This window comes from Urocitellus parryii, chromosome 1, assembly GCF_045843805.1.
Source record: "Urocitellus parryii isolate mUroPar1 chromosome 1, mUroPar1.hap1, whole genome shotgun sequence".
In the NCBI taxonomy this organism is placed as follows: domain Eukaryota; kingdom Metazoa; phylum Chordata; class Mammalia; order Rodentia; family Sciuridae; genus Urocitellus; species Urocitellus parryii.
In genome coordinates this window covers 128,487,514-128,498,094 of record NC_135531.1, presented here as the reverse complement: position 1 = coordinate 128,498,094, position 10,581 = coordinate 128,487,514, and the positions used below count along the sequence as shown (strand labels likewise).

Genomic DNA, 10,581 nt, shown 5'->3' with positions numbered 1-10,581 from the left:
CACTTAACCACTGAGCCACATCCCCAGCCCTTTTTATTTTTCATTTTGAGACAGGGTCTGCTAGTTGGCTTATAGCCACACTCAGTTGCTGAGGCTGGCTTTGAACTTGTGATCCTGCTGCACTGCTGGGATTATGGCCTGAGCCACCTAACTTTAAATTTGATTACCAGACTAGAGCACTTATGTGCACCAGAAATTAAGGTCTTCTATAACTATGTAATTTAGCTTGTGAATATCACAATTACACTGCATTATGGTTTTGGGGGGGTGTGCTAAAAGTGTTAATTTGGAACTTTTAAATACACCATATATTTTTAACCTCTCTGATAGCAAAGTTGACACCTTACCATTCTCCACCACACATCACATCTCATAGTCAGAAGGGAAAACACAGCTTCCACCGACTACTCACCACTCGCCCACATCTCCCAATCCCCTGCCTTGCCCTACCCTCAGGGTCAGATTCTGCCCTAATCTCTTTAATCTTAACCTTGTTTGGTGGGAAAGGCGGTTGGTCAGACTAGGCCTTTCAAATCCTGGTGGCTTTGTCTTGTATCTCCTGAAGGAGAGGTGTGAAGGGCCATAGCAGTAGGACAAAGCATGTCAGAGTCTCCTCAATTCTTATCCACAAATACATGAAAACTTACGCCTTTCAGGGAAGTTACTGACTGATTAAAACAACTTTATCCCAGATTTTTATTGTACCAGTGCCTAAAGCTATTTCATGACCTTAGCTGATACTAATGTTAAAAATTACAGAAGACTATTGTTTTAGTCTAAACTCCTCTGGTAGGACACAACATACCAGGTTAAAATTGAAAATGAAATTATTCTCATGCTAAAGCTCAATTCAAACGAAATTAAACTTTTTTTTTTTTTTTTTTGGTAGTGGGGATTGAACCCAGGGGTACTTTACCATTGAGCTACCTCCTTCAGTCCTTTTGATTTTTGATTTTGAGACAGAGTCTCACTAAATTGCTGAAGCTTGGTCCTCCAATTCGCTGAGATTACAGGTGTGCACCATCTTGCCTGGCTGAAATTAAACTGCTTCTCTGACTTTATGAGAGGTTAGGATTAGAGAGATAACCACCAGAGTTCCCAAACAGGCCAATGTCAACAGGCTTGATAACAAAGCTCCCTGGCTTAGTCTTTACACACACACAAAAAGGTCACCTAAAGTAACCTATGTTAGCCCATCGGTTACTTTTCTATTTTCTGTCTCCTTGTCCCCACCTTATAAGAAAATTAATTTTGAAAAGACCAATCTGCCTTTTTGTTTCTGGTTTCTTTTTCCCTTTTTTATTTATAAAACCAAACTCTTTTGTTCTATTTATTGCAGCACTTATTCTATTCTGTGGAATGAAGTGTTGCTCAATTCTGGAATCCAAAATAAAGCCTAGCATATGTGAGGTCCTGGGTTCAAGAAAGCAGGCCAGTTGAAGTCTTTAAAATTAATTGTACCTCTTTCTCTCTTCCTTTTTCTTTTACTTTCTTCCTCTTCCTCCCTCCTTCCCTTCTTCTACCCCTCCCTCCTTCCCTTCTTCTACCCCTCCCTCCCTCCCTCCTTCTACTCCTCCCTCCCTCACTTCACTTTTGCTTTGCTGGTTTGTTTTTTTTTTTAGGGGGGTACTCCCCCCCCCATTCTTCTTCCTGTTGCCAAAACTCAGTCCTTATCCCCAATGTCAATCCAATAATGAGGACACAGTTTTGAGAAGAAGGAAAAAGAAGGTTTATTGTTTCCTAACAAAGGAGAAACACAGGGGACTCCTGTCCCAAAGGCTGTGATTCTGCCCATCAGCAGGAACAGGGGCCTTTTATAGAGGGTGTACCTCAGTTGCTGATGCTGGCATTGAATTTGTAATCCTCCTGCCTCAGCCTGGAACTACAGGACATTCAGCTCTCTTTCCTTCTTCAAACAATGGTGGCATGACATGATATGTGAACGGGTTAAAGAATTGGAATGGTTTTCTCCTGGACAGCTGTCAGAACTGCAGTAGGACACATCCATCTGACCCACAGTGGAGGCTCTCTAAAGGATCTTTAAGGAAAAGACAGAATAAAAGGAGTGAGTCCTAGAGCCTCCTCCCATCACATCAAACCTCTCTTTCTTCCACTTTTCAAGGAAATGAAAACCCAAAGTTTAAATAAGTAATAACAAACAATAAAAACATAAATTTGAAAAGAAAATAAGGTTAATTTAATTTTGTCCTTTCTCATAGTAGTCATGTGAGAAAAATTGAAAATTGCTATTTTCCACACACACACACACACAAAAAAAAAAACAGACTAGCTGCAAACTTTTTTTTTTTAACTCTACTGCTGAGCTAGCCCTTTTTTCATTATTTTGAGATAGGTTCTCACCAAGTTGCCCCGACTGGCCTCTAACTTGTTATCTTCCTGCCTCAGCCTCCACAGTAGACTACACACAGTGTAATCCTCCTGGGATTACAGGTGTGCGCCATCACACCCAGCTAACTGCAAATTTTTAATCTTAACAATCTTGTGGAGGTTTCCCCTTTAAATGGGTATTGTATATCTTTTATTTGGAGGATAGACTCCCTTGTAAGCATTTTTGCAACTAAACTACTTTGATATGTGGTTTGCTTGGGCAGCCTCCCTGCCCTAGCTAGGGAACATTCAGTCATACCTGAATCACAAAGCCTAAGAAGTCCACTTCCTGAGCTGTTTGAGGTCAGGTCATCTTCCTTGGCTCCTGGGGCAGATCTCCCAAGGCAACAGACCCCCCCACACACACACCTCCTTTTCTATGCTCTTCTCTGACTCTGGCTTTGGTTCTCAGCCAAGCCTGGCGCTAATTGTGTGTGCAGCTGTGTTCTTTCTCAAAGAGTGCCAGCATCATGGGCAAGGGGGTCTTTGAGATCTGACTGTATGGTTGCCCTCTGGTGGCAGACAACAGTCTGACCAGGGAACCTGGTTGTCTTCTATAATATATACTTACCAAGAAACTAATTTTCTAAGTGTTTTTGTCTCTAAATCATCTTTTCCCATCTTCTTAGGTATTTCATACTTTAATAAACTTGGACTCTGAAAACTTGGAATTGCCCAAGATCTCTCTTACATACTCAGCTTTGAGTCCTCCATTCTACCTTCCCCAAATCTGCTTCATGGTTTAGAAGGTAGGGAATGGAACAGAATATTGCCCACCTGTTTTCCTCCAGACATCTGCCCCTCTGGCCACTCCAAACCCTTGGAAAGGTCTGCTCCCTAGACAGATACTCATCATGACCTCTCAACAGATAGGAACTTGGTCACTGGGATAGTTGTGTGGCCTTTGCTATTCTGGGGTCTCCACCCTGGAAGTTCTATCTGGAAGTCTCTCCTCACCCCCATACCATTATAAATGAAGCACTCCACTAAGCAATGCCCAGGAATTGTCCATGTCCATTATTTATAACAAAGAGGAAATTAACACTCTGCAGGGGATCTTGGCAAAGGTATGCCAGCCAGGAAGTGGCAGAGTTGAAATTTAAACCCAGGGCTGAATGCCCAGCTGACAGTTTGGCTGCCAAATGACCAACAAAGAGCTGACTCTAGGCTGTCCTTGGCCTCAACTTCTCCACTTTAAACATCCCAGGGTTAAGTGACATTTTCCCAAAGAAGAAACAACTGGAAGCAATACCTCCCTCTAGTGGTGAGGGGAAAAGGTTTTAATGAAGAAATTAACTCCAGGATGCTGGGCTAGAGGGTCAACAGTCAGACAAGGCTCAGAGATCAGCACTTTCCAACTCGTTTTTATTACAAATAGTACAACCAAAGTGCAAACTACATAAGGATCCAGGTCAATACCTAGTCAGGAATATTTGGGTTAGAAAATAAGTCATGTGTCTTAATTTGGGTCAAGCACTGTGCTTGGTGTTTGTGATACACTGAGAAGATAGACACAGTCCCTGACTATTATGGGTTGAATTCTATCCTCCTCAAAATTATTATGTTGAAGTTTTAACCCACAGTACCTCAGAATGTAATGATATTTGGATAAAAGTTTTTTTAAAGAGGTGGTTAAATGTAAATGAAGTATGAAAATTGGTTTTAGTCCAATATGGCTGTTGTCCTTATAAGAAGAATATGAACAGGGCTGCAGATGAATAGGTGGAACAACTTCTAATATTTTGTGACACAGTTGAGTAACTATGGTTGACAATAATTAATTATATATTTCAAAGTAGCTAGGAGAGAAGATTTTCAATACTCCCAATACAAAAACTGATAAACATTTGAGATAATATACCAGTTATCTTGCTCTAACATTGTACATATGTAGTGAAATGCCACACTGTAACCTGTAAATATTTACAATTATTACATGCCAATTAAATTTTTTAATTTTTTTTTAAAAGAAGAAGAAGAGATGCCAGGAAGGCACACACCCGTAGGAAATGTCACAGCAAGAAGACAGCCATCTGCAAGCGAAAGAGAGAAACCTCAGAAGAAACAAGAAACACTTTGATCTTGGACTTCCAGCCTGAAGAACTGTGAGAAATTAATTTTCTGTTGTTGAAGGCAGCCCTAACACTCTAATATACTGAGAGTTCCTACGGTATCCTCTCCAAAAAAGAAAAGAAAAGAAAAAACAGGCATTGAATGAATGATTAGGTTAGAGAGAATCAAGCGCCATGAAGTGATGGTACCTGGTGATATGGCATGGGGAGCCTGACTCAATTTGCCACATCAGAGGAGACTGCCAGGAGATATGAGTGATAGAGGCAAAGAAGTGGGTGGGGGACGGTGTTCCAAGTGGAGCACAAGGCAAGGGCAAAATCCCAAAGAGTGGGAGAAAGCTGTGTCCAAGGATGAGAGACAGTGGGGCTAGAGCGTTGAGGAGCAGTTAGTAGGTTGAGTTTGGCAGAGCCTACACTGGGTAAGGCTTTCTATGCTAAGCTTGTTGGTAAGCTTTTCATCACTGTGACCAAAATACCCAACAAGAACAATTTAGAGCTGAGCATGATGGCTCACGTCTGTGATCCCAGTGGCTCGAGAGGCTGAGGCAGGAGGATCACAAGTTCAAACCTAGCTTCAGCAACAACAAGGTGCTAAGCAACTCAGTGAGATCCTGTCTCTAAATAAAATACAAAAGAGGGCTGGGGATGTGGCTCAGGGGTTGAGTGCCCCTGAGTTCAATACCTGGTCCCCATCCCACTCACCCACCCACCCCCCCAAAAAAAAACAACTTAGAGGAGAAGAAGTTTATTTGGCTCACAGTTTCAGAGGTTCAGTCCATAGTCAGCAGATTCCATTGCTCTAGGCCTCAGATGAGGCAAAACACCCTGGTGGAAGGGTGTGGCAGAGACAAACTGCTCATCTCATGACAACCAGGAAGCAAAGAGAAAGAGAGAGGGAAATCGAGGTTCCAGGGACAACATATGAACCTGAAAGTCACATTCTCAATGACCTACTTCCACACTACATGCCTACAGTGACTACCATGTAATTTATTCGTGTTATTAATCCATCAAATGAATTAATCTATTGGTTAGGTTACAGTCATCATAATCTAATCAGTTCACCTCTGAACATTTCTGTGTTTTCTGAGCTTTTTGGGAGGACACTGCATATCAAAACCATAACAACAAGATGAGGAGTTTGGTCTGTACCCTGAAAGTCATGGGGTGAGGAGGCTATCTGAAAGTGGACACTGCATAGACAACTTTGCAGTTGATCTTTGGTGGGATGGGAGAAGAGAAAGGCAGTTAGATGAGCCCTGGAGTAGAATAGGGATTTTATTAGGGTAGCCTGGGGTTCATCTGGACAACAGAAAAAAGAATAGTTAAATGCAGTTGGAAAGAAGTAAGTAGAGAGAGTTGTAGAACATACAGATGAGCAAGGAGTTAGGTGACCTGAGAAGCAGGAAGGGACACCAGGTATTGTGCCAATTACCTAAAGCCTAAGGGCTTTTCAGGGACCCACAAACATAGTTGATTGCTAAAAATAAAATTATTGACTCCAATTATTTTTTTAAAAGTGCAAAAATAAAATCAATGTTTCACTAAATATCTGCACCACATACTAAAATGTCAACTTCACTTATGACCGCATTTAATTTTTTTTTTTTGGATTTAATTTTTATAAAAATAGCCTTGCATTTGAAAACAGCTTGGGAGTTAGAATTTTTCTCACTTTGAAATAAATCCCAAGCAAGCACCTTGGAGCTCCTAATAAACCATAGTTAATCACTAATTAGACAAGCTTGTCTAATTAGTGATTAACTATTAACTATTATTAACTTATAATCAAATAATTTTAAAAGCAAAACTTCAAAAAATTCACTTAAATTTTTCACAGCAAAAATACATATTTAACATGGAAAGTAAGTATGTTTAAATATTTGGGGGATGGTATGTGATTATGTTAGCCAGCTTTCCATTGTCATGACAAAATATCTGAGAAAATCAACTTCTAAGGAGAAAACATTTATCTTGGTTCATGGTTTCAGAGGTTTCAGTCCATGATTGCTTGGCTCTGTTGCTTTGGGGACTTTGGTGAAACAAAACGTCATTAGAGGGAGCACAGGTAAAACAAAGCTGCTCACCTCCTGTTGTCCAGGAAGCAGAAAAATAGACAGGAAGGGTCACAGTCTTAATGTTCCCTTCAAGGGCACACTCCTATTGACCTATCTTCCTTGGCTAGGCCCCACCTGCTAAAGATTCCACTCTCTCCCAAAAGTATCACAGGCTGGCAACCAAGCCTTTAACACATGGGATTTGCGGGCACACTCCTGATCCAAAGGATAACAACCCAAGGTGTGTCCATAGCATGTGAGGGGATGATCCTGGAGAGGAAGAAGGTTTCAGGGAATTTGGTTGGCAAGAGCTTCTCTGATGTTCTTTTGTTTGTTGTTTGTTTGTTTGTTTTCTTTTGGTTTGGTTTTATTTGTGAAGTAGGTGATGATGTTGTCTCTTCTGTGAACAGAAAGAGGGAGATGGGGCTGGGCAAAGAGGGAGCAACATGAAGATGATTTGAAACTGCCATTTCAGAGACAGAAAAGTGACTGGGAGGGCCGGGGCTGGGGCTCGGTGGCAGAGCATGCGTGAGGCACTGGGTTCGATCCCCGGCACCACATAGAAATAACAAATATAAAATAAAGGTATTGTGTCCCTCTACAACTAAAAAAATATTTAAGAAAAAAAATCTAAAGGAAGCCAGGCACAGTGGCACACACCTGTAACCCCGGTGGCTCGGAAAGATAAGGCAGGAGGATTGTGAGTTTGAAGCCAGCCTCAGCAAAAGTGAGGAGCTAATCAACTTCATGAAACCCTGTCTCTAAATAAAATACAAAATAGGGCTAGGGATGTGGCTCAGTGGCCAAGTGCCCCTGAGTTCAATCCCCAGTACTTATCCCCCCCAAAAAATCTAAAAGAAGCCAGGTGCAGTGGTGCATACTTGTAATCCTAGTGGTATGTCTCACCATCCCCCGAAAAATCATATCAGATGTTGCATCAAGATGAAGTATTTACAAATATTGTTTTCTATCTTTTTTTTTTAATACCAGGTATTGAACCCAAGTGTGCTTAACCACTGAACTACATCCTTAACCCTTTGTATTTTGAGACAGGGTCTCACTAAGTGGCTTAAGGCCTCACTAAATTACTGAGGCTGGCTTTGAACTTGTGATCTTCCTGACTCAGCCTCTCAAGCTTCTGGGGATTACAAGTGAGCATCACCATGCCCGGCATCTTTTTTCTTTTTCATGATGGTGCTGGGAATTAGACTCAGGACTCACACATGCTAGGCAAATGCCTTACCACTAAGCTACATCCCCAGCCTTCATTAAACTATTTGTAGGTATGTGTGTGTGGTGATGGGGATTGAACCCACAGCCTGTGCATGCTAAGACAAGCTCCACAATTGAGCTACACCCCCAGCCCCATTAAGCTATTCTTAAATTTATTTTGTGAGTTTGAAATTTTTTTAAAGAAAACAACTGGGTAAAATCCAATTATAAAGTGACTTAGTTGGGACTCATTTACTTGAAAGGAAACCCAACTCCACCAGCTTTACTGATGGAATCCCTCCTGAAAACCTGAAACCAGAGGCTCAAATTTTCTCTTTCTCATCTTTTCACATTATCTTCACTCTCTCAGTGTCTGTAGGCAGCACAACTACTGATAGCTCTCAAGCTTGACTTGCATCTATAGCACATTGCCTCTGCTTTCAATATCGGTTTGAAAGACCCCAAAGAAGGCTTGGTCTGGCCTAGTCTCCTCACACTCAATCAGCTATGGCCAGGTGGACATGATAATGTTGGGAATCAGACAAGTCAAGAAGTTCCAAGGGCACTCAGAGACTGGGAGAACTCAGTCTTTACTTTACACCATCAGGCCTAGATTCTGAGCGCCCCCTCCAGTTTCTCACAACATTTATAGGCTGTCTGGTGCCGTGAATTCTCTAGCCTACTCAATGGAAGGCCATGCGCAGTGTGTCTACTGGGAAGCATGTTTACAGAAGTGAGTGGAAGGGGAAGAACTGGCTCTCTCAACCAGACCTTCCATAAATCTCAAGCATTGGGCCCAAAGCCTCAATAGGGGCATTTACACTTCAAAGAGGAGTAGTTAGATTCCTAGAGGTAGTTAATTAGGTTCGCTGAAGCAGGGCTGACTAATAGGGGAGGAAAACTCTCCGTTTCCCAGGCACTAGTTTTCTGAGATAGTGTTTTTATAGTTTATTTTACATCCAGGCCTGGTTTTGTCATCCATCACAATAACATTAAAAAATGTCAACTTTCTTGATCAATGGGTACTCAGTTATAGTTATGGGGTGAGAAATTATGGTGTGCTATTGCACAGTAGCATGAAGATAGGTAACAATAATGGAATATACATTTCAAAATGTTAGAAAAAAGGAGTTTGAGTATTTTCATCATAAAGAAATGATACAATGGCCGGGTACATGCCTGTAATACCAGAAGCTCTGGAGGCTAACACAGGAAAAATTGCAAATTTAAAGCCATCCTCAGCAATGCTGAGGCGCTAAGCAACTCAGTAAGACCCTGTCTCTAAATAAAATACAAAATAGGGCTGGGGATGTGGCTCGGTGGTCGAATGCCCCTGAATTCAACCCCCAGTACCCCCCAAAAAAGAAAGAAATGATAAATGCTTGAGGAGACAGACATGTTTAGGCTGATTTAAACATTACACAGTATATCACTAGTACCCCATAAATACATAACATTTTTACATTTTTATGTATCAATTAAAAATAAATTTAGGTGGGTATGGAGGTACATGCCTATAATCCCAGCGGTTTGGGAGGCTGAGACAGAATTGCAAGTTCAAAGCCAGGCTCAGTAATGGTGAGGCATTAAGCAACTCAGTACAAATAAGCTGGGATGTGGCTCAGTGGCCAAGTGCCCCTGAGTTCAGTCTCCAATACTACCACCCCCCAAAAAAGTGACAGAAATGATGGTTGTTATCGGTGCAGGGATAATCGGTTTAGAATTGGATTCCGTTTGGCAAGGACTAAGTTGAATTTTTGGGTCATGTTGGTAGAAAGTCAGAATTGATATGAAGGTATCTAAAAACATTCAAAGAATCCTTCAAAACCAAGGGTTTAAGTTTAAGTTGAATATAAAGGTTACTGGTGTTACCAAAAAAGTCATATGGAAAAATTATGTTTCTATTGAAGCTGCTTCTGGTGGTAAAGCTGAAGTTATCACTTTTGTGTACTCTTGGTTTGCGTTGGTCGACAACTCTTTACTCTGAATTTGGTACTAGAAGAGATTGGATTGAAACAGATCCCAGAAGAAAAATTCCAGTCCATAACAGATTCCAAACAAAAATTCCAAATGTCTATGCTATTGGTGATATGGTTGCTGGTCCCATGCTGGCTCACAAAGCAGAGGATGAAGGCATTATGAGTGTTAAAGGAATGGCTGGGGTGCTGTGTACACTGACTACAATTGTGTGCCATTGCTGATTTACAGACACCCCAAAGTTGCATGGGGCAAATCAGAAGAGCAGTTGGAGAAAGAGGGTATCGAGTACAAAGTCGGAAAATTTCCCTTTGCTGCTAACAGCAGAGCTAAGACAAATGTTGACACAGATGGCATGATGAAGATTCTTAAGCAGAAATCAATGAACCAAATACTGGGAGCACATATTCTAGGACCAGGTGCTGGAGAAATGGTAAATCAAGCTGTTTTGGCTTTGGAATATGAAGCCTCCTGTGAAGATACAGCTAGAGTCTGCCATGTGCATCCAACCATATTAGAAGCTCTTAGAGAAGCAAATCTGGCTGCATCATTTGGCAAATCAATCAACTTTTAAATTAGAAGATATATTTTCTGAAATCTCCTGGAAGTTTGTATGTTTTTTTGTTTGGTTGATACTGGGGATTGAACTCAGGGCCACTCAACCACTGAGCCACAACACAGGCCCTATTTTGTATTTTATTTAGAGATAGGGTCTCATTGAGTTTCTCAGTGCCTCAGCATTGCTGAGGCTGGCTTTGAACTTGAAATCCTCCTGCCTCAGCCTCCTGAACCACTGGGATTACAGGTGTGCACCACCACGCCCAGCATTCCTGGAAGCTTTTATAGAAGTCACAGGATATGCTCACAGTTTCATC

General features: G+C 41.4%; 1 pseudogene; it reads left to right on the top strand.

Moving 5' to 3' along the window:
• The first annotated feature begins 9,229 nt into the window (after positions 1-9,229).
• Positions 9,230-10,280, top strand: LOC113189433 (dihydrolipoyl dehydrogenase, mitochondrial pseudogene; annotated as a pseudogene).
• The last annotated feature ends 301 nt before the right edge of the window (positions 10,281-10,581 follow it).